We start from the raw sequence: 24,867 nt of genomic DNA, 5'->3' as shown, positions 1-24,867 counted from the left end.
ATAAGTAGGTGGCTATTTATTAAAAAGAATGATAATGTATACATGTTTTCTTATGTTTCAATAGTTCATTTCTTTTTTTTTTTTTTTTTTTTTTTTTTTTTTCTGAGACCGAGTCTTGCTCCGTCGCCCAGACTGGAGTCCAATGGCGCGATCACGGCTCACTGCAAGCTCCGCCTCCTGGGTTCACGCCATTCTCCTGCCTCAGCCTCCCGAGTAGCTGGGACTACAGGCGACCGCCACTACACCCGGCTAATTTTTTGTATTTTTAGTAGAGACGGGGAGTTCATTTCTTTTCTGTACTGAGAAGTATTCCATTGTAGGGATGTGTCACCTTTTATTAACTTTTTATTTCTTTAGTAATGACTTTTATTTTACCTTTATCATCCTCTTATTTTAGCTGAATACAGCCTCAAATAGAAGTGGGATAACCTTTGGCTTTTTTCAGAAGGAGGTCTTCCTCACTTTCCTTATATGCATGAAGTAGAAATGGCCTTGATTCAACTGATGTCTATTGAAAACCTGTTAAAGGTTGATTGTTACACTAAGCATTTTTCTATTTAATTCTATAAGCTTCCTGTGAAACAGAAGTTATTATTCTTATTTTGTTATCTGGGAGAACTTAGAGAGGTTAACTGATTCTCAAGGCATAGACTAGGGGCAGCACTCAAGTTATTTGACTCTAGATTCAGTTCTTTCTTGAGTTTTCAGAATCCCTCAACTAACTCTGATCATCGTCTTAGGATACAGAAGAGGTGGAAGGGACAAAATCAGGACACACGTAGATAGACATGGTGATTTACTTGAAGTTTGCATAGAATCCCAACCAGCTTTTCCCTTCCTACCCATTCCTTGCTGCACTCCCTGCCATGCCAATCGGACTTCACCACAGCTCTTCTCAGCCACGAGCAGGATAAGTCGAATTATCCCTGGGGGTCACAAGCTCATGTATTTCAGAAAAAAAGCCAGAAGTTCCTAGAGAGAAAGAGATCCTTTCCTCTAAATCTAGTAGGGAAGACTTTCTTGGGCCCTCTCTAGTTCGAAGAGCATCGTCTTGAGCCAATTATTCAGCTCATTTAAGTCCTCAATGGGACACAATAGATCGCCGCTCTTTCTATTTTCCAAAACAGTAAGAGGTGGTGAGAGCAGGCAGGATTATGTCTCTGGAAATCAGTAGAGCTCAAGATAAAATACACCCCTTTCCCTCATTCTTGTGGCCTGAAGGTTAACATTCAACAACACTAGGGTCTAAGAAATTGCCGCCTTTGCCTGAATTAAATGAAATCTAATGAAACAGAAATCCAGGTCAGTGCAGTTCACTATCAAACCTTCTGCTCCACTTTGCTGGCAGCTCTCCTTGCAATAATTAAACAGAAAGTCGTAGGCAGGCAGCAGTGAAATCCATTGCTAATCTTGCCCCTCATCAGCCTATCTTCCTAAATGTTCCTTAATTAAGGTTTCTAAATGCTCTGCATTCCCTCTACACCCAGGGTACCAAAATGAAGCTGACTGCTTCAGGGATGCCCAGTAACTAGGGGTGGAAGGTCTTCCAGGGCATGTCTTATCCAAAACATTAAAAATCAAAGATAAAATCCAATAAATGGAAAGACATGTGGGAAATGAGCAAGGAGATGAGGACAGAGAAGGTTGGGAGATGATTTGATTTTATTTTCTGGAGGATTTCACTTTAAGGATTCTGAAGGCGTATCACTGGCTTTATCACAGCTTCTCCAACACACCAGGGAGTGAATGAAACAGCTGTCACATTTAAACACACACAGCGGTAATCCTCCACTGAGCACAATGCCAGGACAGAACAGAAAATCTATCAACACTTACAATGCATTCTATTTATTTAGCAACTCGTCCCCCTTTACCAAGAGTCCCATCTGTGAGGTTGAATCTGGGGCCACATGCCACTGGTGGCTTTTTGTGGTTTGGAGGCTACGGAGGGGAGAGTGCAAGAAGTGGTCAGATTTACCAGGTGGGCATCTGAAGATGTTAAAATCACAGAACATGGATTTTAGGACACTCAAATGTCTGTGGCAGAGTGGAGCCACAAACCTGTCACATCCGGAGGCAAAAGGCATATGAGAATTGCCTCAAGCACCCCTACTTCCACTTTCTTCTCTCTTGCAAGGTCTTCATTTAAAAGACCTGGATCTCCACGTATTCACCCATGAGCCTGGTCTCAGGGGATGCCTGCTGATCACACGGGGCCTACTAAGGAAAACAAGGCTGCTTCGAGGGGCCATGGACAGCTGCCTGGCCAGGTATTGCTCAGATAGAATACTCTGGAGAGGGCCTCCAAAGTGCCTCCACATCAAATAGGATCTAAATTCTACTTATTAGAATAAGTAAATATTTACTTATTAGTTATGTACATTAAACAATGAGATTATACATGGTAGAACTGGAATTCTGTATGCAGTCTTCTTTTTTTTTTTTTTTTTTGAGATGGAGTCTCACTCTGTTGCCCAGGCTGGAGTGCAGTGGTGCAATCTCGGCTCACTGCAAGCTCTGCCTCCCAGGTTCACACCATTCTCCTGCCTCAGCCTCCCGAGTAGCTGGGACTACAGGTGCCCACCACCACACCTGGCTAATTTTCTTTTTTTTTTTTTTTTAGTAGAAACAGGGTTTCACCGTGTTAGCCAGGATGGTCTCAGTCTCCTGACCTCGTGATCTGCCTGCCTCGGCCTCCCAAAGTGCTGGGATTACAGGCATGAGCCACTGCACCCGGCCTCCTGTATAGTCTTCTATAAGGAAACTGAGGCCCAGAGAAGGTGTGGTTGTCCTGGAGCCACCTCAACTGCCCAGCTAAGGAGGATCAGAGGCAGAGCCAGAATGGAAGACCCCCAAGTCCTGGCTTCACAGTTGCTTCAAGGACTCTGAGAGTACTGGGATGAGTTAAATTTGGTGGCAAAATGGTTGTCCATAAGGGAATCTCGAATGGAAAAATGAAGCAGGGAGGGAGAATGTGAAGAAAAGACAAAAGACACAGATAAATCTACCATGATTCGCCTTGAAAACGCTCTCGGCTGATCACAGCTCTGGTCTCATGGAGACATTCAAAGAACAAGTGTGGAAGTCAGGAAAGAGACATGAAGATTATTAAAGGACTGACAGACAGAGCTACCAGATTACAGCCTACACAGCAGGCTGCAGAGAGATCGGTCAAGTACTGGCTTTATAAACATGTTTAACTTAATTCAATTATATCAAAAGAAATGTAATTCACATAATGTTTTTGGCCTAGTTTGAGGGGGGTTTTATGCCAGCTACCATAGGGGTCACAGAGGTGAGTAGGTACAGTTCTCCTTTCAGTTTCTGGGGGAATTCAGGAAACAGATTCATAGTAAGTTGTGTACTCTGGGAGAAAGAGCAGCAGATTTGAACTTGGACAGAGGGAGATCCAAATCATAGAAGATTCTACTGTGTGATTTCAGGGAAGACCACCTCTGTTCCCTCCCCTTATGCATCACAGGGTGCTTGTGAAATGGAAAGGAGAAGACGTAAGTAAAGAGGCATGCAAAGGCCTGTTAGCAAGGTTCAATAAAGACAAGCTTCCTTCCCCCCACAAATAGTGTACTGAAAGGCAAGAAAGGGCAGGGCATGGCGAGGGGAGTGGAATAATGAAGTTTGTTCTGGCTGACGCACAGGATTCATGAAATAGAGGGAGCTGGAGCAGAAGCAGGCTGGGAATAATACACACAGGGCCACACTAATGGTCCAGAAGCTTATTGCGTAGGCAATGGGGGAGCCGTAAGACAGATTCTGTTTAGGTCAATGATGATGGGAGAGTTGGGCTTTAGTTGAAGCAAGGGAACACCATTAAAGAGACCACTGTCCTAGTCCAAGTCAGATTTATGAATTCCTTGATAACTCTGATCTATCTTCCTTTGCTCTTCTTATTCTTTTCTCCTTAATACTAATTAGCTTTTGCCATACTATACTGTTTACATATCTGTAAAGTAAGTTTCATGAGAGCAGGAGTTTTTATTTTGTGTGCTGATAATCCAAGCACATAGAACATCACTTGGCAATGATAGGTGCACATTAAGTAAATGCTTCTTGGAATGAAAAGAAAGTGAATAGAATAAGGCAACCCCATGATCCCACACCTGAGGAGCTAAAAGATGGTCTTTACAGAGAGTTATAGAGGAAAGGCAGGGGAACAGCTTTGCTCAGCAAACTAACCAGCTTGTTTTCTGTTTCCTCTGAACAAAAGTGAGCCTGAATGCAATTGTGGAAGATTGGGGTTGAATATTTTCCAGATTGAGTTTGTGCATGGTGCCTGATGGAACAGAGGGACCACAGCCAGACTCTTCAATTGTTCAGATGCCAGGATGTGTGATATCAAGGGGCTTTTTGACATGTCTGGGAAACAGCAGGATCTAGTGGTTGAGCTGAGGTGTGGCCCATCCTCCCAATGCCCAGTCTCCCCTGCTGAGCAGCTCTGAAAGGAGATGCAACTTGCCTCAAGTGCTCCCCACTGAGAACACCAGGCCCAGACTTTGTTGGCTGGGGTGCTGGGCTGGGCTGTGTCTGTCCCTGCATCTCAGGCTCCTCTCAGCACCCACCCCAATTAGCAGCTTTGGAAATGTGGAACATGTGGTAATCCTTAACTCCACTGTTTTGAAATGTCCCTGCAATGGCTATAATAATCATCTTACAAACAACCTAGAACAAGCTCTAATTGCTTTTAATGTTGTATTACAGCTGGGAGATGGGGAGAGCAAAGACATGCTGTCACAGGCCTGCTCTGATTATATGGTACCTCTGGGAGCATTTTCACGGAGGAAAAGGCAACAAGCATGTAGGATTTTTTTCTTCTTTTCGGGGAACCTGGCTTAGTGGTGGCCTTCCCACACCCAAGCAGTAAAAGGGAGAGCCTCCTGAGCCAGCAGAGAAACTTAAGCCTCCCAGTACTCTGGAAGCAATAAAGAATAATCTGATATACAAACAAAGGTGCGGTGAGGTATTCTCACTTATCTTAACTACTGCTGGTGATGATGTTTGTGAGCCAGCTCTTTTTACCACTGAAAAAGTTCTTAACTGTTAATGACTCCCAGGTGAAGGCACCAACCAAGACTGAGATGTTCTGAATAAATGAGGGAATAAATGAATGAGTAAGTGGATCACTAACTGAGCCAACTCTTATTGAGAGCCTAAAATGCATAAGGGTTTCACAAATGACTACAACTGTCCCTTCCTACAACTCCGTAAGGCAGGTTCTAAAATCACCCCCGTTCTATGGATGAGGAACTGGTGCTCAGAGAAGTTAAGTGGACCTTGCCAAGGACAATAGGAAAACATCATGAGTAAGAGACTCAGGACTCATGCATCAAGCCCCACATTGTTTCTGTTATGCTGTCTTACCTTCTTGAAAGCTCTGACTTGAGAAGATTGGTTCAGATTTTGTGCAACTGGTCATCCCTGGTGCAACCCAGAGACTGGCACTCAATTTCACTTCATGAGTCTCTTCTGTCCCCCTCAGATCATAGCACCGCTGTTTACACTTCAGCGCCAACACCTCCTGCCTCCTCTTTGGGACACCTTTTCTTACCTTTGATGCTATGACAAGGGGGCTTTCCTCCCTGCCTCTAGCAGACTGTTTTGCTTTTCCCATTCTTTTCATAACTTTCCAAAGACACAAAATCACAGCTGTAAAAACGGCATGTTATAGCTATTGGTTGCTCACATCTTTCAAAGGGCTTTCCCAATTATTTTTTCATTTCATCTTCACAACAGCCCTCTGTGGACCAGGAAGGCAGCTGTCATTACCCACCATTGCATGGTCAGGGAAACTGAGACCTCAAAAAGGGGAATCTCCCATGGGAGTCATAGGTAAGTTTGGTGACAGAGGCAAGACCTGCACTCAACTGCTTGACTACCAGGGCCAATGCTCTTTCACAAAGACACCACGACCAACATGGATAGAACGTGCCTCTAACTGCAGCTCCAGTTTATAGGGCTATTTGAGCAAAGGGGATGGAGTGAGGCCTCATTTGGAGAAGCGGAGATGAGGATGGGAGGATCTGGCAGAGCAGCGTGGCAGGTGTTGGTTAGATTCTCTGCACCTATGTATTCCTTCCGTAGGCAATTTCGTATCCCAGAAAAAATGAAATAAAATTATAATCCTAAAGCCATTCGTATATCTTCTTTGGAAAAAAAATGTATATCCAGGTCCCTTGCCTATTTTTTATTCAGATTATTTGGGGTTTTATTTTTATTTTTTTATTTTTTGCTATTGAGTTGTATGAGTTTCTTATATATTTGGATATTAATTCTTAACAGGTATGTGGCCTGCAAATATTATTTTCCCATTCTGTAGGTTGCCTTTTCATTCTGTTGATTGTTTCCTTTGCTGCAAGGAAATTTTTAGTTTGATGTAGTCCCATTTGTTTATTTTTGCTTTCATTGCTTGTGCTTTTGGTATCATATCTAAGATATCTAAGAAAGTATTGCCGTGACCAGTGTCTAGGTTTTTTCTATGTTTCCTTCTAGGAATTTTACAGGAGATCATATGTTTAAGTATTTAATCCATTTGAGTTAATTTTTGTATATGGTACAATTTTATTATTTTGCATGTGGGTATACAGTGTACCCAACACCATTTATTGAAGAGGCTGTCTTTTACCCATTGTGCATTTTGGCACCCTTGTCAAAGATAAGTTGAACATATATGCGGAAGTTTACTTCTAGCTACCTATTCAATTCTATTGGTCTATGTGCCTGTTTTTATGCCAGTACCACATTGTTTTGATTACTACAGCTTTTTAATATTGTTTTAGATCAGAAAGTGTGGTGATGTCACAATAGGTATATAAAAAGGTGCTCAACATCACTACACATTGGGGAAATGCAAATCAAAACCCTACTGAGATATCATGTCACACCTGTCAAAATAAGTCTTAGCAATAGACAAGAGATAGCAAGTATTGGCAAGGATATGGAAAACAGGGAAACCGTATTTTGTTGAGGGAATGTAAATTAGTACAGCCACTATGGGAAACATAGGAGGTTCCTCAAAACAAAAAAATAAATGAAACTACTGTAGAATCCAGCAATCCCAACTTCTGGGTGTATATTCAAAGGGAATGAAATCAGTATCTCAAAGAGATATCTGTACTTCCCCATGCCCAAGATCATTGCAAAGATCACTGCAGCATTCTTCATAATAGCCAAGATATGAAAAACAATCTAGCTATCCATCCATGGAGAAATAGATAACGAAATTATGGTACACACACACGTACACACACAATGAAATATTATTTATCCTTAAAAAAATCCTGCCATTTGCTACTACATGGATGAATTTGGTAGACATTATACTAAGTAAAATAAGCCAAGTACAGAAAAACAAGTACTGCATGGTCTCACTTATATGTGGAATCCAAAAAACAAACAAACAAACAAACAAACAAACAAAGTCGAACTCATAGAAGCAGAGAGTGACCTGTAGTTGCAAAGGGTCAAGAGTGGGGGAAATGAGGAGATGTTGGTCAAAGGGTACAAAGTTTTAGTTACAAGATGAATAGGTTCTGGGGATCTAACTACAGCATGGTGATTATAGTTAATAACACTTTATTGCTTACTGAAAATTTGCTAAAAGAGTAGATTTTAAGTGTCCTCACCACACTCACACACAATAGTAACTAATTGTGATGATAGGTTAATTAGTTTGATTACGGTAAGAATTTTACAATGTATATATATATATATATCAAATCATCATGTTGTACACCTTGAATATATACAATTTTTATTTGTTGATTATACTTCAACAAGGCTAGGGAGAAAAAATCCTAAAATCTCTGAAGATAAAAACCACGCCACCAGAGTCCTGCCCGCTGCTTACCTGTATTTGAGAGGAGCATGAAGGGTTAACTTTGTGGGCAGCTAACAGAATTTGGCTCTCACAGTTTTCTGTACAGAATCCCTCCACAGAGACCATTTCCCCACCTGGATCCAGGTGTTCTGGGAGGTGTGCCCAGCATGTATGCCCAGGTGGGTCTCACCTGCCTAAAGGCAAGGCTCCTCAGCCTCACAGACTGCACGGGGGCCTCCTGCTCCTTTTCTCTGTCTGGAAGCCATCTCATAAAGACAAAGCAGTAATTATTTACTCTGCTATTCACACAACATTAGCCATTCGCCTCCACTCTCCAAGCACTCTGCAGACATTAACCCCTTCAGATCCTGCCGCAAAACAAGATGGTGAGTGCAGGAAGCATTCATTAAACAGTTCACTGAATGAGTCACACTCTATGCCCCACAATGTACAATCTAATACACTGAAGCGTGAAAGTCACTTGCTGCCAGTGTTTTGACAGGTTGCAGGGAACCACAAAAGCAGGCGAAAGATACCTAGCTGTAGTTACATATTTTATTCATTTATTCCATAAATATACATTGTCTGCCTACTATGTGCCAGGCACATGTTTGTCAAAGGCTGGTATAGAGATTTACTCCCAGGTAAGGTACACAGCTACCATTTCCTTTTATAACTTATTATTCACCTATTTGAAACTTTAAAGTCATGATACAGTCCAGAGGATGTCTGGAAATCAGATTGATAAAACAAACGCAATACATGGAAGAAAGACTACTATGTCTACAACTAACATGCGTAATCTCAGGCTTGCTGCAAAAAAAAAAAAATACATAAATAAATAAATAAAAATGAGAACAAACAGAAAAAAAAAATCCAACTCACTCATATCAGTTGACACTTCCCACAGTGCACTGCAAAGTCAATTTGTGTAGTGACACTTCCCACAGTGCACTGCAAAGTCAATTTGTGTAGACATGCTCAAAAGGGCTCCTTTCATTTGCAATGGTGAATTGTAGCACACTCCGTATTTCATTCATGTAATTAAGCTCACATGTCAAAACAATTACCTCTTATCTAGATAGAGACTAGCAACGTATTTCTTTCCTTTTTAAGTTTCCTTTGAGTGATCAAGAACACCGTTAGCAGAATGTGAGGACCTCATTTCAATTTGGCTTTCCCTTAAAAAGGCCACCATGTCATTCTATGCCTGGAGACCTCAGCGTCTGCAGTCTTATCCCACTGATATTGCACGAGGGGAGAACCAGTGTCAGCGATGTGCATGATGCCAGGTGTATGAGCTGTAGGAGAGTAATTTGGCAAACAATCTAGGATAGTGTATGGAACAATCCTTTATAAATGAATACGTGCTGTTGGTGGCTGGAACGTAAAGGCATCTTGCAAGAGTATGGAATTAAAAAAAAGCTGCCAAGTCAGGTTGAGGCGTTTTGACACAGGAGCTATGAATGCTACAACAATCTATGACCATAGAAAGCATCCTCCACTCTAGGTGTGTGTGTGTTATAAATCACTCTGCTTCTTTCTTTTCTCCTACAGTTAATATATTTTCCTTCAGCAAATATTATTTGCTGTGCATTACCAGCTATGTTCAGCTGTTAATATTTGTGTCTATAGTTAGCATTTTTATTCAGCTAATATTTTCATTCAGTGACACTCACCAAGCATCAGTTTGATTCTCATCATATTTGCTAGAAATGTTTTCTTCCATTAATGTGCATTTCTCCCTTTAAGGTTCTTATTTTCTAGGTATTTATAAGCTGTAAGGACTGTCAGCTTCAGCTAGCATTACAAGAAATTCTGATCACTTGCTGCAAAGTGCTCTGAGTTAGTGGCTCCTCCCCAGATGAAACAACTATCCGGGGCAGAGTCTTTGGCATCTTTAAAATGGGAGTCATAAAGGTATAAAGATGGGTGCGCCCAATGCAGGACTTATTTGTAGCAGCTGAATGAAAGTATAAATGTTTAGGGTATTAAAATTTTAAAAAAGGATGAACTAGAAACAATGGGATGGGAATTCCAGAGAAATAGATGTAATCAAACATGTAATAAGGAGAAAGGAAACTATTACAGGAAAGCTGTACAAAGATAGCATTTGCTGCCTTGGGAAATGGCAGGCCTTCTCTCACCAAAGACTTTAGAGAAGGGGGTCTCAACATTTTTGCTGGGCCCCAGCACAGAGTTTTAGATTCATTCTGCCTGGGGTAGGCCTAAAATTTTGCAGTGTTAAGGAGTTCTCAGGTGATGTTGTCAGATCCAGGGCCACACATGAGAATGACTGATGACGGACAGGCAAAGAAAGCAATGTCCCTCCTTCTACCTCTTCCTCCCCTGATGCTGTCTCTGCTCTTTTCTCTGGTGGCTTTTGTTTCTTCAATGCCCTACGCCAAAGCCAGAGACCCAAAAAGTTGACATTGAGGTCCATGCTGAGACTGGTAGGGAGGGAGTTAGGTCTGAGTAGGGCAGGTCGTGAAGTAGGAAAGATGGACAGGACACAGGGGCATATTTGCAGCAATATGTAAGCAGAAGGAAAGGATTCCGATTTCTTTTATACCCTCTGCAAGCCCTGTGACATCTTAAAATAAAATAAAATAAAATAAAATAATAAAATACTTGTAGCCACATAAGATCCATTACTAGGTAACAATGCCTGCCCCTTATCCCTACTTTGCCTAGTGCATTTCTCCATGTTATGATATGAAGAATAAAAGCTCAGTGCAGTGCTGGCCCCACCCTCAATGCCATCTATTATTAGGGCATTTCTCTAGCCCTTCTTTAAGCCCTCTTACTATTGAAGGTATTCCCGCTCCAGCTGGGTGTCTTACTGCGAACTTGGTAGAAGGCTTTCCCCGATTAGATGAGAGATGGCTGAGGAAGGCCTTGCCACTTTTAAGATTATTTGCTTCCATGCCAGGACAAAAACTCAGTGCATCAAGGAGGCAACTGCCAGGCTGTCAGTGGGGACCCAGGAAGTTGACTTAGAAATCCACACATTTATGGAGCTGCTGGGGTGACCAAATCTGGTTGACACAGGCAGAATCTTTGAACTCCGCTTCAAAACGCTTTGTATTATTGAAGCTTTCACACTCAGTCTCTTTCTGTTTTTTGTACTTTCCACAATTGCTTCTTGGAGACTGGTCCTGGGACTACTGAAGTGAGAAGTTATCCCCAAAGCCAAGCTGGGATTCCGCCAAGCCCGGTCCATGGGAAACAACCCGGTGCCAGATGGGAGTAAAGTGCAGCTCTGCTCCAGACGCGAGGCCTGAGAGAGGCCTTGTGCGAAATCCAGGGACTCACAAAAGAGAAGGCACAGAGCTGGTGGCCAGCTGCCTTCTGAAGGGTGCATTCTGGCATTCTGGCAAGTACAACTGCAGAACTCACCCTGGGCTCCAGATGACATTAGAAAGCTGTCAGCCTCCAATTAGTTTCTGGCAGACTCTGCTTGGATTTGAGCTTCATGAGGGCACTGTCCCCCCTTTCTCACCAGTGTCCAGCACCTCCAACTCTGCCCACAGCCAAGCCCCATCACCACGCACCTATTGTGATTCTGCAGAGCCCCAGCTAAAATGATCATCCTTCCCCCAAAGTAGGAACTCAGGGATCTGTGATCCTCTTTCTCTTTTGAGCACCTGTTGCCCAGAAGAGGATGCTGATTGGTCATCTGGGAGGAGTAGCAAGAGTTATCTGGACATGGGCCCCTTGCCTGTCATCTTCAGACACTTGCTGGGGTTTAATAAAACTGGTGTGATTCTTCAGGCACTGCATCCCTTGGGTTTTTTCTTTGTGTTCTATTTTGCATTTCTCAGTTGGTTGACATCACTCAGCTGTCAAAATCATTTTTTTTTAAGGCTGTTAGGAAATCTGTGTATGAAGCTTCTAGGTATACGCATTCTGTTTATCAGAGAAGAGCATATCTACTGGAGGTACCAGGAAGAATAGTTTTCAGCAAGAACTCCAAGGGAGGAGGGATGGAAAAATGGTTCTGAGGACAGCAGCATGAGCTGGGAAAAACTTGCTTCTATTCAGGATGATACAGATCCCCAGATTTCATACAGTTCATTGAAGGAATATGGGGAGCAAACATGAACCTGAGATGAGAGCTGTCTCTTTCTTCCCAATTCTGATAGTGGTAGTCATTTAGGTTCATATATTTCAGCAAGCTGATTGTTTCCCATCTGTTGGGATTAAGGCATTTATTCTGATGTAGTGGGAAAATCATGTTTTGTGCACAAACTTCAGCACTGTTTAATCTTCAATTCTGATTCTGGCTGTACCACTTACTAGTTGAGTGATTTTGAGCAGGTCCTACTACCTCAGTGTGCCTCACTTTTCTCGTCTGTTAAAGGGAGAACATCATGCCTAACACCACAGGGTTCTTGAGGGGTAAGTGAAGCCACATGGTAAAATGACTCTATGTCTGCTAAAAACTTAAAAACTGTTGGATTCTTCCTGTCTGTCCCCTGCCTCTTTATTGCACAGGAGAAAGGAATTCACCCTCTATATATATGCTTCCCAGATCACTGCCTTTTCCCCGGACTAAGAAAATGCATATCCTATGTCTATATCTGGTAGAAAAGCATTTGGCTACAAATAATGGAAACCCCAGTTTAGTGTCTTAAGCAAATAGAGATCTCGTTTCCTCACATAGGAATCTGGATGAGGGTTTTGCTGGCATTGGCTCAGAAGCTCCACAGGTCAGGGCTGCTGTCTCTGTGATTCCTGTCATCTTTCCCCTATGGGGCAAGACTGTGATGGCATCTTCAAATGCAGCATTCACCTTCAGACGAAAGCAGAGCAGTAGTAGCTGTGCCTTTCCTTTTGACTGGGAGAGCTAAAAGCCTTCCTATTGCTGCCAGGAGACTTTTACTTGAATTTCATACATCAGAGCAGTGTTAAAGGACTAAGCCATCTCTAGCTGCAAGGGAGTCTGGGGAACATTGCTTTAATTTCCCCACTTCCGTATGGGAGGAGAAAAGGGAGAAGGAGGTTAGAAATGTAGTATCAACCAATAAACAGGGTCTGCCACAATGCCCAGCAGAAATGAAGTCTGTATTTTCTCTGGTTTAGTTCAGTATACCAGTATTGTCTTATATACCTATTTAGCACTGTATAGCTAAGTATATAGCCGCAAGTATAGGAGACTGGGAAGCTTCATGGAATCTAGCTGCAACAAATATGATTATTGGTCATGGAAGGAGCAGCTACTGCCAAGAATAGAGGTTCATCATATTACACTAAAAGTGTCATCTGCTTTGCATTTCCCTCCCACTGGAGGGTCATTTCAGTAGCAGTAGTATTATGGGCTGAATGTTTGTGTCTCCCCAAAATGCACATGCTGAAATCTTAGCTCCTAAAGAAGGTGAGATTTTTGGCAGGTGATTTAGGTCTTGGGGTGGAGCCCTCATAAATGGGATTAATTTTCTTATAAAAGAGACCCCAGAGAGATTTCTCTCACTGTTTCTGCCTTGTGAGGACACAGTGAGAAGACAGATAGCTGCCTGTGAAGCAGGAAGTGGACCCTCACCTGAAACCATCTCTGCTGGCTCCTTCACCTTGAACCTCCCAGCTTCCAGCACTGTGAGAAGTAAATGTTTATTGGTCAAGCCACCCAGTCTATGGCATTCTGTTATAGCAGACTAAACTGACCAAAACAAATAGCCAACATTTATTGCATTTTGACTACATGCAGACACTGTGCTTAGTGTTTTAAACACTAACAACACTTTAAGTGTTGTTTTATGTAATTCCTCAAAACTAGACATCGATACCCACCTGAAGGAGTTTGAAACAGAGTCTTGCAGAGTGGGAGGTTAAACGAGAATGCAGAACACATATTAGAAAGACAGGCAGAGCCTATTGAAGTAAATAAGCCTTGTAAATAATGGAGTGGTAAGGAGTTGAGGTGGGGTGGGGGTATAGCGGGAGGGAGAGCTGAGAGAGACAAGGGAGCAAGAGTACTAAATTCATATTAGACAAACCTCGGTTATAATTTAATTCTGCTATGTATTTCTATGGGCAAGGCACTTATTACCTATCCTCTCTGAACTTCTATGTCCTCATCAATAATAATAGTGCCTGTGTCATAAGGCTTCTGTACACATAAATAATGATAGCAAATATTTGAATAGCACATTTTATGCTCTGTTCTAAACACTACAGACCAACACACACAGACACGCACACACACACGCACACACACACATACCCACATACCACATACTCTCTACAAGGAACTTTTATCCTCACTTTACAAACAAGAAAACTGGCATAAAGATTGTAATATCTCAGGAGTCCGGATCCATGGATCACACTATGCAATTACTATGCTACACTGGTGATATAAAATCGAATCTTTACGAAGCATGCCTGTAAAACATTGGCCCACACAGCACTCAGTAGGTGCTATCCTCTTTCTATCATCAGTTTTATCTTCTCTGAGTGATCTTTGTGCAAATATCTTTATATTTGTGGTTCTCAAATATAAAGAGAACCCAGGGATGATCCCCCTCACCCTACCCTGAGGGATATACATATATATATATATATATTTGAGATAGTCTCACTCTATTGCCCAGGTTGGAGTGCAGTGGTGTGATCTTGGCTCGCTGCAACCTCCCTCTCCTGGGTTCAAGCGATTCTCATGCCTCAGCCTCCCGAGTAGCTGGGATTACAGAGGCCCACCTCCACCCCCAGCTAATTTTTGTATTTTTAGTAGAGAAAGCGTTGGCCATGTTGGCCAGGCTGGTCTCGAACTCCTGACCTCAACTACTCCGCCCACCTCAACCTCCCAAAGTGCTAGGATTACAGGCATGAGCCACAGCACCTAGCCTACCCTGATGGATATTTGGAAAGGTCTGGAGAAGTTTTTGGTTGACGCAATGGGGAGGGGAGACGATTTGCCTTCCTGGTGTCCAGTGAGTCGAGACCAGGGATTATCAGATGCTGCTAAACATCCGGCCATGCACAAGACAGCCCCCACAGCAAGGATTTATCCAACGCCAAAGGTCCGTAGTGCCAAGGCTGAGAAGCTGCCACAGACAAAGAACCATCTACAGAGAGTGATCAGAATGACAGCCTCAGGAAGTAACCACGGCAAGAAGACTATATGGAGTAATCTGAAAGGAGCAGGCTCCAGGCAAGCCGGACAGAGGCTATCCCCTTAGGGCTGAGGATGTGACTAGGGAAAGAAATTGGAAATTGTGAGCAAAGTGCTCCGTGAAACTTACACTTTATGGGACAGGTTTATGCCTAAATTAAATGTATAGTAAAATATATGTTGTCCTTAGGCCTCAGCGTTGGCTTGTACTTTCTCATAAAATCCTTTTGTGTATGTTCATAAACTTTAGGTAGCTTTAAAGGTAACTCTCTGAAATGGGTTGATCCTTTCTGACTCTTAAGCCTCAAGATTTTGGTACCAGACTGGAAAAACCATGTAACTAACACTGTTTATAAGGCCCCCCTTTAGCAAGGTGTTTTCAGTCTGAGTTTTCTATATGCCACATACGACTTAGAGTGGTCTTCACCAAACAGGCAGTGAGCCTGGAGGCTAGCCTGGAAACTATTTTTGGAGGTAGGAGCTGGGAAATACTAGATCTCTCTTTCTGCCTCTGACTTAGCCTTGACTTCCAGTACCTGACCCAATCTTAATTATTTCAAGCCCAACAATAGCAACTAACAGCGTTGATGGAATGCTTACGTACTGGACACTGTGATAGTCTTTATATGAGATTGCTCATTTAATCTTCACAACCAATCTATTGGTAAGTACTATTATTATCTCTGTCTTACACACAGGGAAGTGAAACAGAGAGGTTAAATAACTTGCCCAAGATCACATTTGTGATATGCGTTAGAACCTTGATAGGAAATTGAACAATTCCAATTGCAGAAACCATGTTCTTAGACATAACTCTACATTCCCTCCCTCTGAACTTCTAAACTACTTCGTTAGTTGGGGTGGTGCTGGGTATAGCACAGACATTTGTGGGGCTAGCTGCTCTTTCCAATGCCAATGACAAAGGCCATCAAAGACTGGATCTGCATCAGCCCTGGGACCAATCAACAGTATTTTGTCTCTCAAGGACAGGATCATGTGATTAAGTACGAACGCCCCCCTCCCCCACCCCCGCACAACCCCTCCCCCGCCCCCGCCCAAACCTCATTTCCATCCATAACCAAACAATGAGTTGATCTCACCCTAGCTAATCCTTTAACATTCTTAACCTGTTCCACCTTTCGTGGGACTGAATTCCACAAGTTTGCTTCCTCCCATGCACTACATTTTCCTTTTACTGCTAAATTGCCTCTTCATTGCTTCAAAGGAGGGCTCTAGTTCTTCTCCACCCAAGAAGCTGTGACAACAGTTCCCATATACCTATTTCTGTATCCTTCATGTATAACACATTTCTTCTCATTGTCAATCTTTCTACCTCCTTGATCACTGAAGTGGCCCTTCTCTGATTGTACTCAATTCTGTTTCAGAAAATGCCTGAAGACCCAGAGGAAATGAGGAGCACTCAGTCAGTCAGCGTCATAGGCATCGGCTGCCTCTGTTTAATCAACTCCACCCCTCTTCAGGATGTTTTCACTAACACCTGCTGTAGGAAAGCATGGGGTCGGAAACACTTGGAAGAATTGCGTATGCTTCTACATCTATTTCTATAACAAAGAGAAGAAAAAGGTGGGAGATTATCTATGAGGACCTGAGACAGGGAGAGAATGAGACTTGGGGAAACCACTGCATATCTGTGTTCAGTTCTGAATTCTGATAACTGGGATTCTACCTTATTTCTCAAACCCAAGCCCACCCCAGCTCCTCACCCAACACCTTGCATCTAGTTATAAAGGCTATTGGCTTTTTGCCTTTTGAGCACTGTACCTGATTCTGTGTTGCTACAACCTCCCTAACTGCCCTGTCTCTATGGGTCTGAGTTCTTACCTTGGTTAATTTTCAATTTCTTTTCTGGAGACTGAGTTATTTCCTTAAACCACTGCTAAAGATTCTTTGCTTGGTCAAAACTTAGTCCATCTTCTGAAACTTCTTCTGGGTCCTCTGTGTACTTCCTTATAAAATCCAACTTTAACAAACAACCGAAGTCAGTTTAGTAAGATCCCCCAGCCCGCCTTTACAGATCATCCTCGGTACCTGCTCGGTTCCTCATTCTCCACCGCCCCCTACGTGACGTCTGGTCACTCTGACCTATCTCCAGCAAGAATTCTGTTTCGTCAGCTTAGGCAGAACCCACCTACCTCACCTGTTTCCTCTTCATGGTTTTCCACCTGCTGACCCTCACCCTGCTCCTTGGTTTTAAATTCCTCTCTGCCAATGTTACACTGGAGTTGAACCCAGTCTTTCTTTTCCGTTTACAAAATCCCATTGCTGTCGTCCCTATGCTTATCACAGTGATCCGGAATAAAGTCTGCCTTACTGTGCTTTAACAAATATCATTGAGTGTTTTTTTTGTTTGTTTGTTTTTTGTTTTTTCTTTAACACCACATCTCATCGGCTGGAGAGCAGCAGGATGGTGCCAGGTACCAGAATTTCTCACATGTTGACTTCTGAATGCTGCCCATTTCAGAAGTCCCTTATTGCAGGCTGAGACTCACTGTTAGCCAGCCCTAAGCCAGTTCTGCACTAGGCTTGTTACTGGGGCCTGGGCCAGAAGAATGCTCTGCTGTAGCCTGACCTTAGGGCACAGAGCTCTGTCTGCTGCACCGACCTTCTTCCCCCAGCAGCTGTCTCACCAAGTGGGTGGATCTGGCTTTAGGTCTCAAAACATCTGTTAACTACTCCCCTAAATAGACCAATCTCATCCATGTCCCGAGATTAGGTGAAATAAAGGAATTTAAAACCCAGAGTAGTGAGAGGGACAGGGGTATTTTTTGGAGGTTTTGAAGAAAGCTCGGTGTCCATTTGGGGTTTGGTATATTCTTCTAACATTTTGGCCTGTATTCTATTGGCTTCTGTTGTGTCTACATTTATTTTTGTGTCCGTAGCTTTCATTTGTATGAGGAGTGCATTCAGATCTAAAAATAACTATTTTTGGAGTGTGAAAGGCCCAGAGTTGGGCATAGAAGACAAAATGTGGAGGTCATGCTGTTAAACGAACCATAAACTCAAGGATAAGTAATTAATTATTGGCATGAAATTATTTTGTGTAGTTGTTATTGTTGCTTGAATCTTGAAAAAAGGCAAAGATTTTGAACCACCTCATTCTATTTTTCAACAATTCTAATTGTTAGAAAGCTCACCTTTAATTAGTTGACATTTGCCTCCCTATAATTTTTAGTCATTGCTCCTACATCTGCTGGCTGAAATAACACAAAACAAATGTACTACTAAGTCTCCAAGACAAAGTCTTCAAGTATTGGAAAATAAATCTTGATACCCTTAACGTGATTTTTTTCCTTTCCAAATAAGATTTCCTTTCCTTGCCACATTCTAGTCATTAATATCATCCAATTAAAACCTCAGGGATGGATATGAAAGGGTATCCTTTGTCTTGTGGGAAAGCAGTCCATTGATTTGTTTTGTTTTGTCTTCTTGCTAGTAAGCTGACATAATGAGGCTGGCGGAGTCAAGAAAGATGCTGAGTGTGGGTAGAGACCTGCTTAGAAGGAGGTAGGGAAATTCTGGGTGGTTCATCCTGAGTTGACAAGCTTGGGCCGTAACTCTCTGCACAATGTTAAAATTGGAATGCATCTAGTGGTCAGCAATATAGAATGTCTTATGGCAGGAAGGTCACTTGAGGGGCAAATTCTAAGTGGCAGGCCAGTGTGCCAGTTGATGGGTCTTTGAGAAGCAACAAGAGGTTCACACACACGTGTCTGGGTTTCCGGTATCTGATCACCTCTAACAAAAGACACTTGGCAGAACATTAAATTAACAAAATAATATTGATAATGAAAAGGATAATAAAATGAATAACAACAAACAAGTATTGGGTCATTATGATGAGTTAGGCAATGAATGAAGCTATTACACGTTTTCACTTCTTTTAGATTCATAAGCACTGTAATAATTTACATTTTATAAAGGAGGAAATGAACACTTACAGAGATCAGCAAATCAGTATGAGTAGGATTCCATCTTAGTTTGTCTGACCTCCAATCCCTTAATCTTAACATTTGCACCATAGTGGTTTAGTCACTTTCCAGAATTTAGGACCTATCTCTGATTTTAAAAAGCTGAAGTATTACATGAGTCAAGCAGACATGTTTAAAAGAAGGTAATCAAGGCAGAATCTCAGTTCAAAAGATCAGAGCTAAGGCACGGGTACAACTGATGTCTGTGCAGATTATGAATTCTCCCTGTGTATCACTTCAGACCGCAGCCTTATCGACAGGGAAGAAGAGCTGAAGCGGATACACTTAGAATCCTGTTAGTGGTGGCAGGCCCCCCAGGCATAGCATGCTTTTGGTCAAGGCTGAGGTGTCTTGGGTGTATTACTTGCATCTGCCCAGATCAGAATTAAATCAGGAGCCCAAACGGTCTATCTGACTCTAAAGCCAAAGCACACCATCAGGCTGAGAGGCAGGAGCTGGCAGAGAGCAGATGAAAGGGAACAGGGCAGGGGGCTGACCTGCATTGGAATATGGACATCTAGGGCCAAAGCATCTTGATCTCCTGCCCTCCTATTTTCTCCTAAAAATAAGAGAATAGAGACTGCATCATGATGCTTCTCTCTGTGTCATCATTATCCGCAGGGGCATCCAGTTTTGCAGTTTTTTCTGGGCATTTTTCACTTTCTTCCACAAATTTCATTTTAAAGCTCTTTGGTCAGGTCAGTAACTCTCCTCCCATGTCTCCTGTAATATGAACACCGTATCTTGCCAGGAACTCTTTGTTCTGGAAAGCCATGGTCCAGAAAAACAAATCTTGCTTTGACACTATCTATACAGCCAGCTGTTCCCTACTCATATCTTACTTTCCCTGCCAAATTGACAGCTTCCAATTGGAAATGGAGTAGAAAAAGCAACACTTATTATCCAGTTATTTCCTTTTTTCAAATAATTTTATATCCAGAACTCCAAAATTATTAAAGACACATATATTCAGTTTTGCTCTGATTGCATCATTTAGTCTCATGTTAACCAGGAGAAAGGTAAAAGTCAATGAATTTGATGTGTTTTTGGAAAACTATCTATTTCTGATTCCCTGTGAATATCTACCCTGGAATCATGAGAAGCCTGCCATGCCACCCTTCCTTATAGTCATCCCTCTCTCCTGAAGTATAGAGATTGACTATTCTAATTATTCTTTTCCTGTTGGGAGATAATAAAGAACACTGCCTTGGGCTAGTGTTTGTACATCATTTAAACCATCCTGTGAAGCACAGGGCATTTCTTCCCAAAGACTAAAGATCTTTATGCTTACCATTAAGTATGAAATAGTTCCATAAGGTAGTTCTTCTTAGTTCTTCTTCTTACTAAGGTTTGAGATAGTCAGTGGGTTGGAATATAAATGGATATGGAGAATGAGAGAAGGGAGTCTAATTTGATGACTATATAGATGTAGATATAGATGAAAACATAGAGAAAGAAAAAGAGAGGGAGAAAAGAAACCCAGCTTGTTATCCTTAGAACACAATCAAAAATCTAGCTTTGCTGGAAAACTTTGTATTAAAGAATAGCCAGAAATCAAGCTTGGTTATAACACATGTCTATACATGACTTTTCAATCTTGCATGCTAGTTGACATGTGTAGACATGGGGTGTGTGATAGCTTATGAGTACAAGACATGCTTGATGGGAGTCATGTTTTATAAAGACTTTCTCAGGGATTATTTTAGTCTTTCAGGCAGCTATAACAAAATATCATAGACTAGGTAGCTTATAAACAACAAAACTTTGTTCCTCACAGTTCTGGAGGCTGAGAAGTCCTAGATCAAGGTGCAAGCAGATTTGGAGCTAGGTAAGGGCATCTTCCTCATAGACAGCTGTCTTCTCACTATAACCTCACATGATGGAAGGGTGGAGGACTCTCTCTAGACCTCTTTCATAAGGGAACGAATCCCACTTATGAAGACTCCACCTTCATGACCTAATGCCCTCCCAAAGATGCCACCTCTTAAAGCCATTGCCTTGGGAATTAGGATTTCAACATACCAAAACATTCAGAGCACAGCAGAGATTATATGGGTTTAGGTTGCAAATCTAGCGAATGGATGGAAAGAAAGAAAATACAAGTAGTCATCATGCTACTTCGGTGAGACTTTGCATCTAGAACAGGAACTGGATACACAGTGTCAAGTAAAAGATGGGAGATGAAAAATGTGGCTTAGTGTTCATTACCTCTCAGTACCTATGGGAAGACATACAAAAAGGTATAGGAGGGCTTCTGTTTTACCTGGGAGCTCTCCCTCCATTTTCTCAATGGGAGAACAAAGACATTGAGGATGCAAACTCCCTTTGTAAACTCTAAGATGATGAGAATACTATCCAGTTCTTGAGCCTCTGTGTTGAGCCCAGGGCTATAGTCAAACAAGCATATTACCAATTTCTTTTGGCAATGAAGGGAAGTTGTAATTATTCCTGTATTTGGTCTCTGATCTGTGTTCTGTTGACCTCCACTGATATCACAATGGAGGAAGGCTCTAGGTGCTTTCTGCTTTCCCAGAAATGAGGCATTGTATGTCAGCCCATCATACAAGGGATGTTTACTCTAAGCCATCATATCTGATGGGAATAAACCAGCATCTTACTGTGGTGTTTAATTCCCAAGAGTTGATTCCAAGTACTGGGGTCTCATTCTGGTTTATTCGTCCACAGCACACCAGAGCTGAACAAATGGACCAAAAGCTTCCGGGGCTTAGTAGGATTTACGAGCAATTACTGAAATTCTGAAGGCAGCACGTGCTGTAGGAGAACACCTTACTGAAGAATGCGCAAGTTGCTGCAGGAGCTCCTGGAGATTGTGCTCTTCCCGTGTGAGCACTTGCGGTAGCTCAGGGAAGAGGCATGAAAAGGCCAGTCATTCACACGATCATCCACTCAGCTAAGGCTTCTGCTGTTTTGAGCCCCACTCTGAAAATTGGACATTTATTGTGTAATTTTTTGACACTTCAACTTATACCAGGTGGCTCCTAGAAAATACAAAATAAAAGTGCCTGGAAATCAGTTTCTTTTCTATGAGCTGCATTAGGTTTTGTTATTTTGTTTTGCTTTGTTTTAAGAGAAGCAGCCTCTTCTGTCAGGGAGACAGTGATACAAATGATTAAAAGCACAAGTCTTGTATAGTCAGTCAGACCTAAATTCTAATACTCTCTCAGTCAATATTCCAACTGGGGACACTGAATAAACAAATGAGTTGCTTAGCCTCAATTTCCCCACCTGTACAATGGAAATAGTGACTTCCAATTTTTGTAAACATTAAATGAAGTGATGTATGTAAATCACCTAGTACACTTGAACATAAAATTTGGCAGGTTTACCCACACAAGGACGAGAACTGCTGGACAACTGTGGACCTCCCTATTTTAGGAACTGCCATTGAAAATCTTTTACATATAGGAAAAAGTCCAGAATGTGGGTTCTCTGAGCCAAAAAGATATGAAAATAGAAAAGCAGAAGGAAGAATTGAGTGTGCAAACTCACCCATCTGTCAATTTACTCCTTTCAAGGAGTGAAATGCATAAAGTAAGAAAAAAAGACTAGAAGTAACACTAATGGATGTGCCCTCCATTTCCTGCAAGGAAGGAATCATCAAGAGTAAGAAATAAGTGTCCATCCCAAATAATAATGTATATAAGTTGTTAGATAATTTTTCACTTAAGCATCATCCCTATTTTTCCACATCATTACATTTTTTGTAAACATTATTTCTAATGGATGCAGACAGTCTAACATGTGGATGATTTATATAGTCATTCCCCTACTATTGGACGTTTAATTTGTTTCTAGTGTTTTGCTGTGATAAACAACACTTTGCTCAATATCTTTACATATAAATCTTTGTCTGAATTTCTGATCATTTCCTTAGGATAAATTTGTATGAGTGGAATTACTATAATAAAAATGATTTTAGGATTCTCACTACATTTTGCGACATATGGCAAAAACAAAAGTACAAGTTACATTTTCAGTAGCAGTAAATGCAGTTGCTAGTCTCACAAGCTTTTTCCCAGAACTAAATATTATTTTTTAAGAGAACAATGATTGTATTTGAAATAAGTATCCTATTGCCATTTAAATCTGTATTTGAGTTAGTAATTTTTTTTCTTATGTTCAGCTATTAGCAATTTACCTTTTTTTTTTTCTTTTGAGACAAATTCTCATTCTGTTGACCAGGCTAAAGGGCAGTGGAACAATCTCAGCTGCCTATAGCCTCTGCCTCCTGGGATCAAGCAATCCTCCCACCTCAGTCTCAGGAGTAGCTGGGACTACAGACGCGTGTCACTACATCCAGCTAATTTTTGTATTTTTTATAAGGGTGGGATTTTGCCATGTTTCCCAGGCTGGTCTCGAACTCCTGGGCTCAAGCTATCCTCCTGCCTCAGCCTCCCAAAGCGCTGGGATTACAGGAGTGAGCCACAGAACCCAGTTGCAATTTATCTTTTATGTATGTGTATCCATGTCCTTTGCCCAAATATTTGAGTGCTGGGGTTTGAGTTTACGTGAGTTTATTATTACAAAAGTTTTGAATGTTATTAACTGGGATTTTGACAAGTAGAGAAGTCAGGATAGGGCAGTAATATCAAGCTTGCTAATGAAAACATTATGAGCAGAAGTATACTTATGGAAGACGTCAAGTAACATACAAGTATAACAGGTAGTTCAGCTGGATAAGTATCCATATGAGAATGCACTAAGAATTAAGATTTTAAACGTGTTTGGAATCATAGTGCTTTTGAAATGCCACATTAAAAAACTGGAACTTCTTTCAATGATTGGTGAGAAAACACTAAAACTTCTCAAATGAGCTAATTCAGTGTTTTTATTTTGTTTTTTTTTAAATTTTTTTATTTTTTTAAAACTCTGGCTATATGTTAAAGCTGAAAATACCAAGGCTCAAGTCCCAGTTTAAACCAATTATCTCAGAATCTTTAGGAATGGAGACTTGCACTGGTAAACCAGGAATGAAAACAAATGCTTGTGCCGGGCATGGTGGATCATGCCTGTAATCCCAGCACTTTGGGAGGCTGAGATGGGTGGATCACCTAAGGTCAGGAGTTTGAGACCAGCCTGGCCAACATTGTGAAACTCCATCTCTTCTAAAAATACAAAAAATTAGCCAGGCATGGTGGTAAGAACCTGTAATCCCAGCTACTCTGGAGGCTGAAGCAGGAGAATCGCTTGAACCCTGGAGGCGGAGTTTGCAGTGAGCCGAGATCATGCCAATGAACTCCAGGCTGAGCAACCAGAACAAAACTCAAGAAAAGAAAAGAAAAAAGAAAAGAAGAGCTTGGAGGGATATTGTAGATCAAACAAAATCTACCTAACTAATAGCAGTTAGAGAAAGGGAAGAGAAAGAGAGGGGAGGGGTGGAGGGGAAATAAAGGCGAGGGAAAGGGAGGGACAGAATAGAACAGAACAGAGATCGATTGAGAGAAAGAAGGAGAAACTATGAGAAGATGAAGTAGCTTAGGAAGGGAGTAGCAAGGGCCTGACTTAGGGCGATAGCAGTGGAAGGCAATGGAGGGAATGGATGCAAGAAGTCACGCAATAGACAATATGCTGATTTAGCCACAAGCTGAGAGAGATGAAGGCAGGGGCAAAATTTGAGGTTTCAGGGAGACAAAATGCACAAATGAGTAGTCACAAAGATTTCTGTGAGGAGTTAATATGAAATTAATACAATGATGTTCAGGCCACAGTGAAAACTAAAATAAGAATAGAAGAAAAGGAGAAGGAAAACTATCGAAGATGACACATAGATGTAGTACCTAGTACAATATCTAAGACACAGAGGTGCTTAATGAATATTTGTTTAAAACTAAAGAAAGAAAAGAGTAGTTGAGGACAGAGTCCCCTTTCAGTGGGTAGAAGGAAGAAGGCATAGAGCTGGGGGGAAAAAAAGG

The sequence above is a fragment of the Gorilla gorilla genome, chromosome 9 (assembly GCF_029281585.2).
Source record: "Gorilla gorilla gorilla isolate KB3781 chromosome 9, NHGRI_mGorGor1-v2.1_pri, whole genome shotgun sequence".
Lineage (NCBI taxonomy): Eukaryota > Metazoa > Chordata > Mammalia > Primates > Hominidae > Gorilla > Gorilla gorilla.
The sequence above is the reverse complement of the archived record's forward strand: the minus strand, read 5'-3'. Positions refer to the sequence as shown.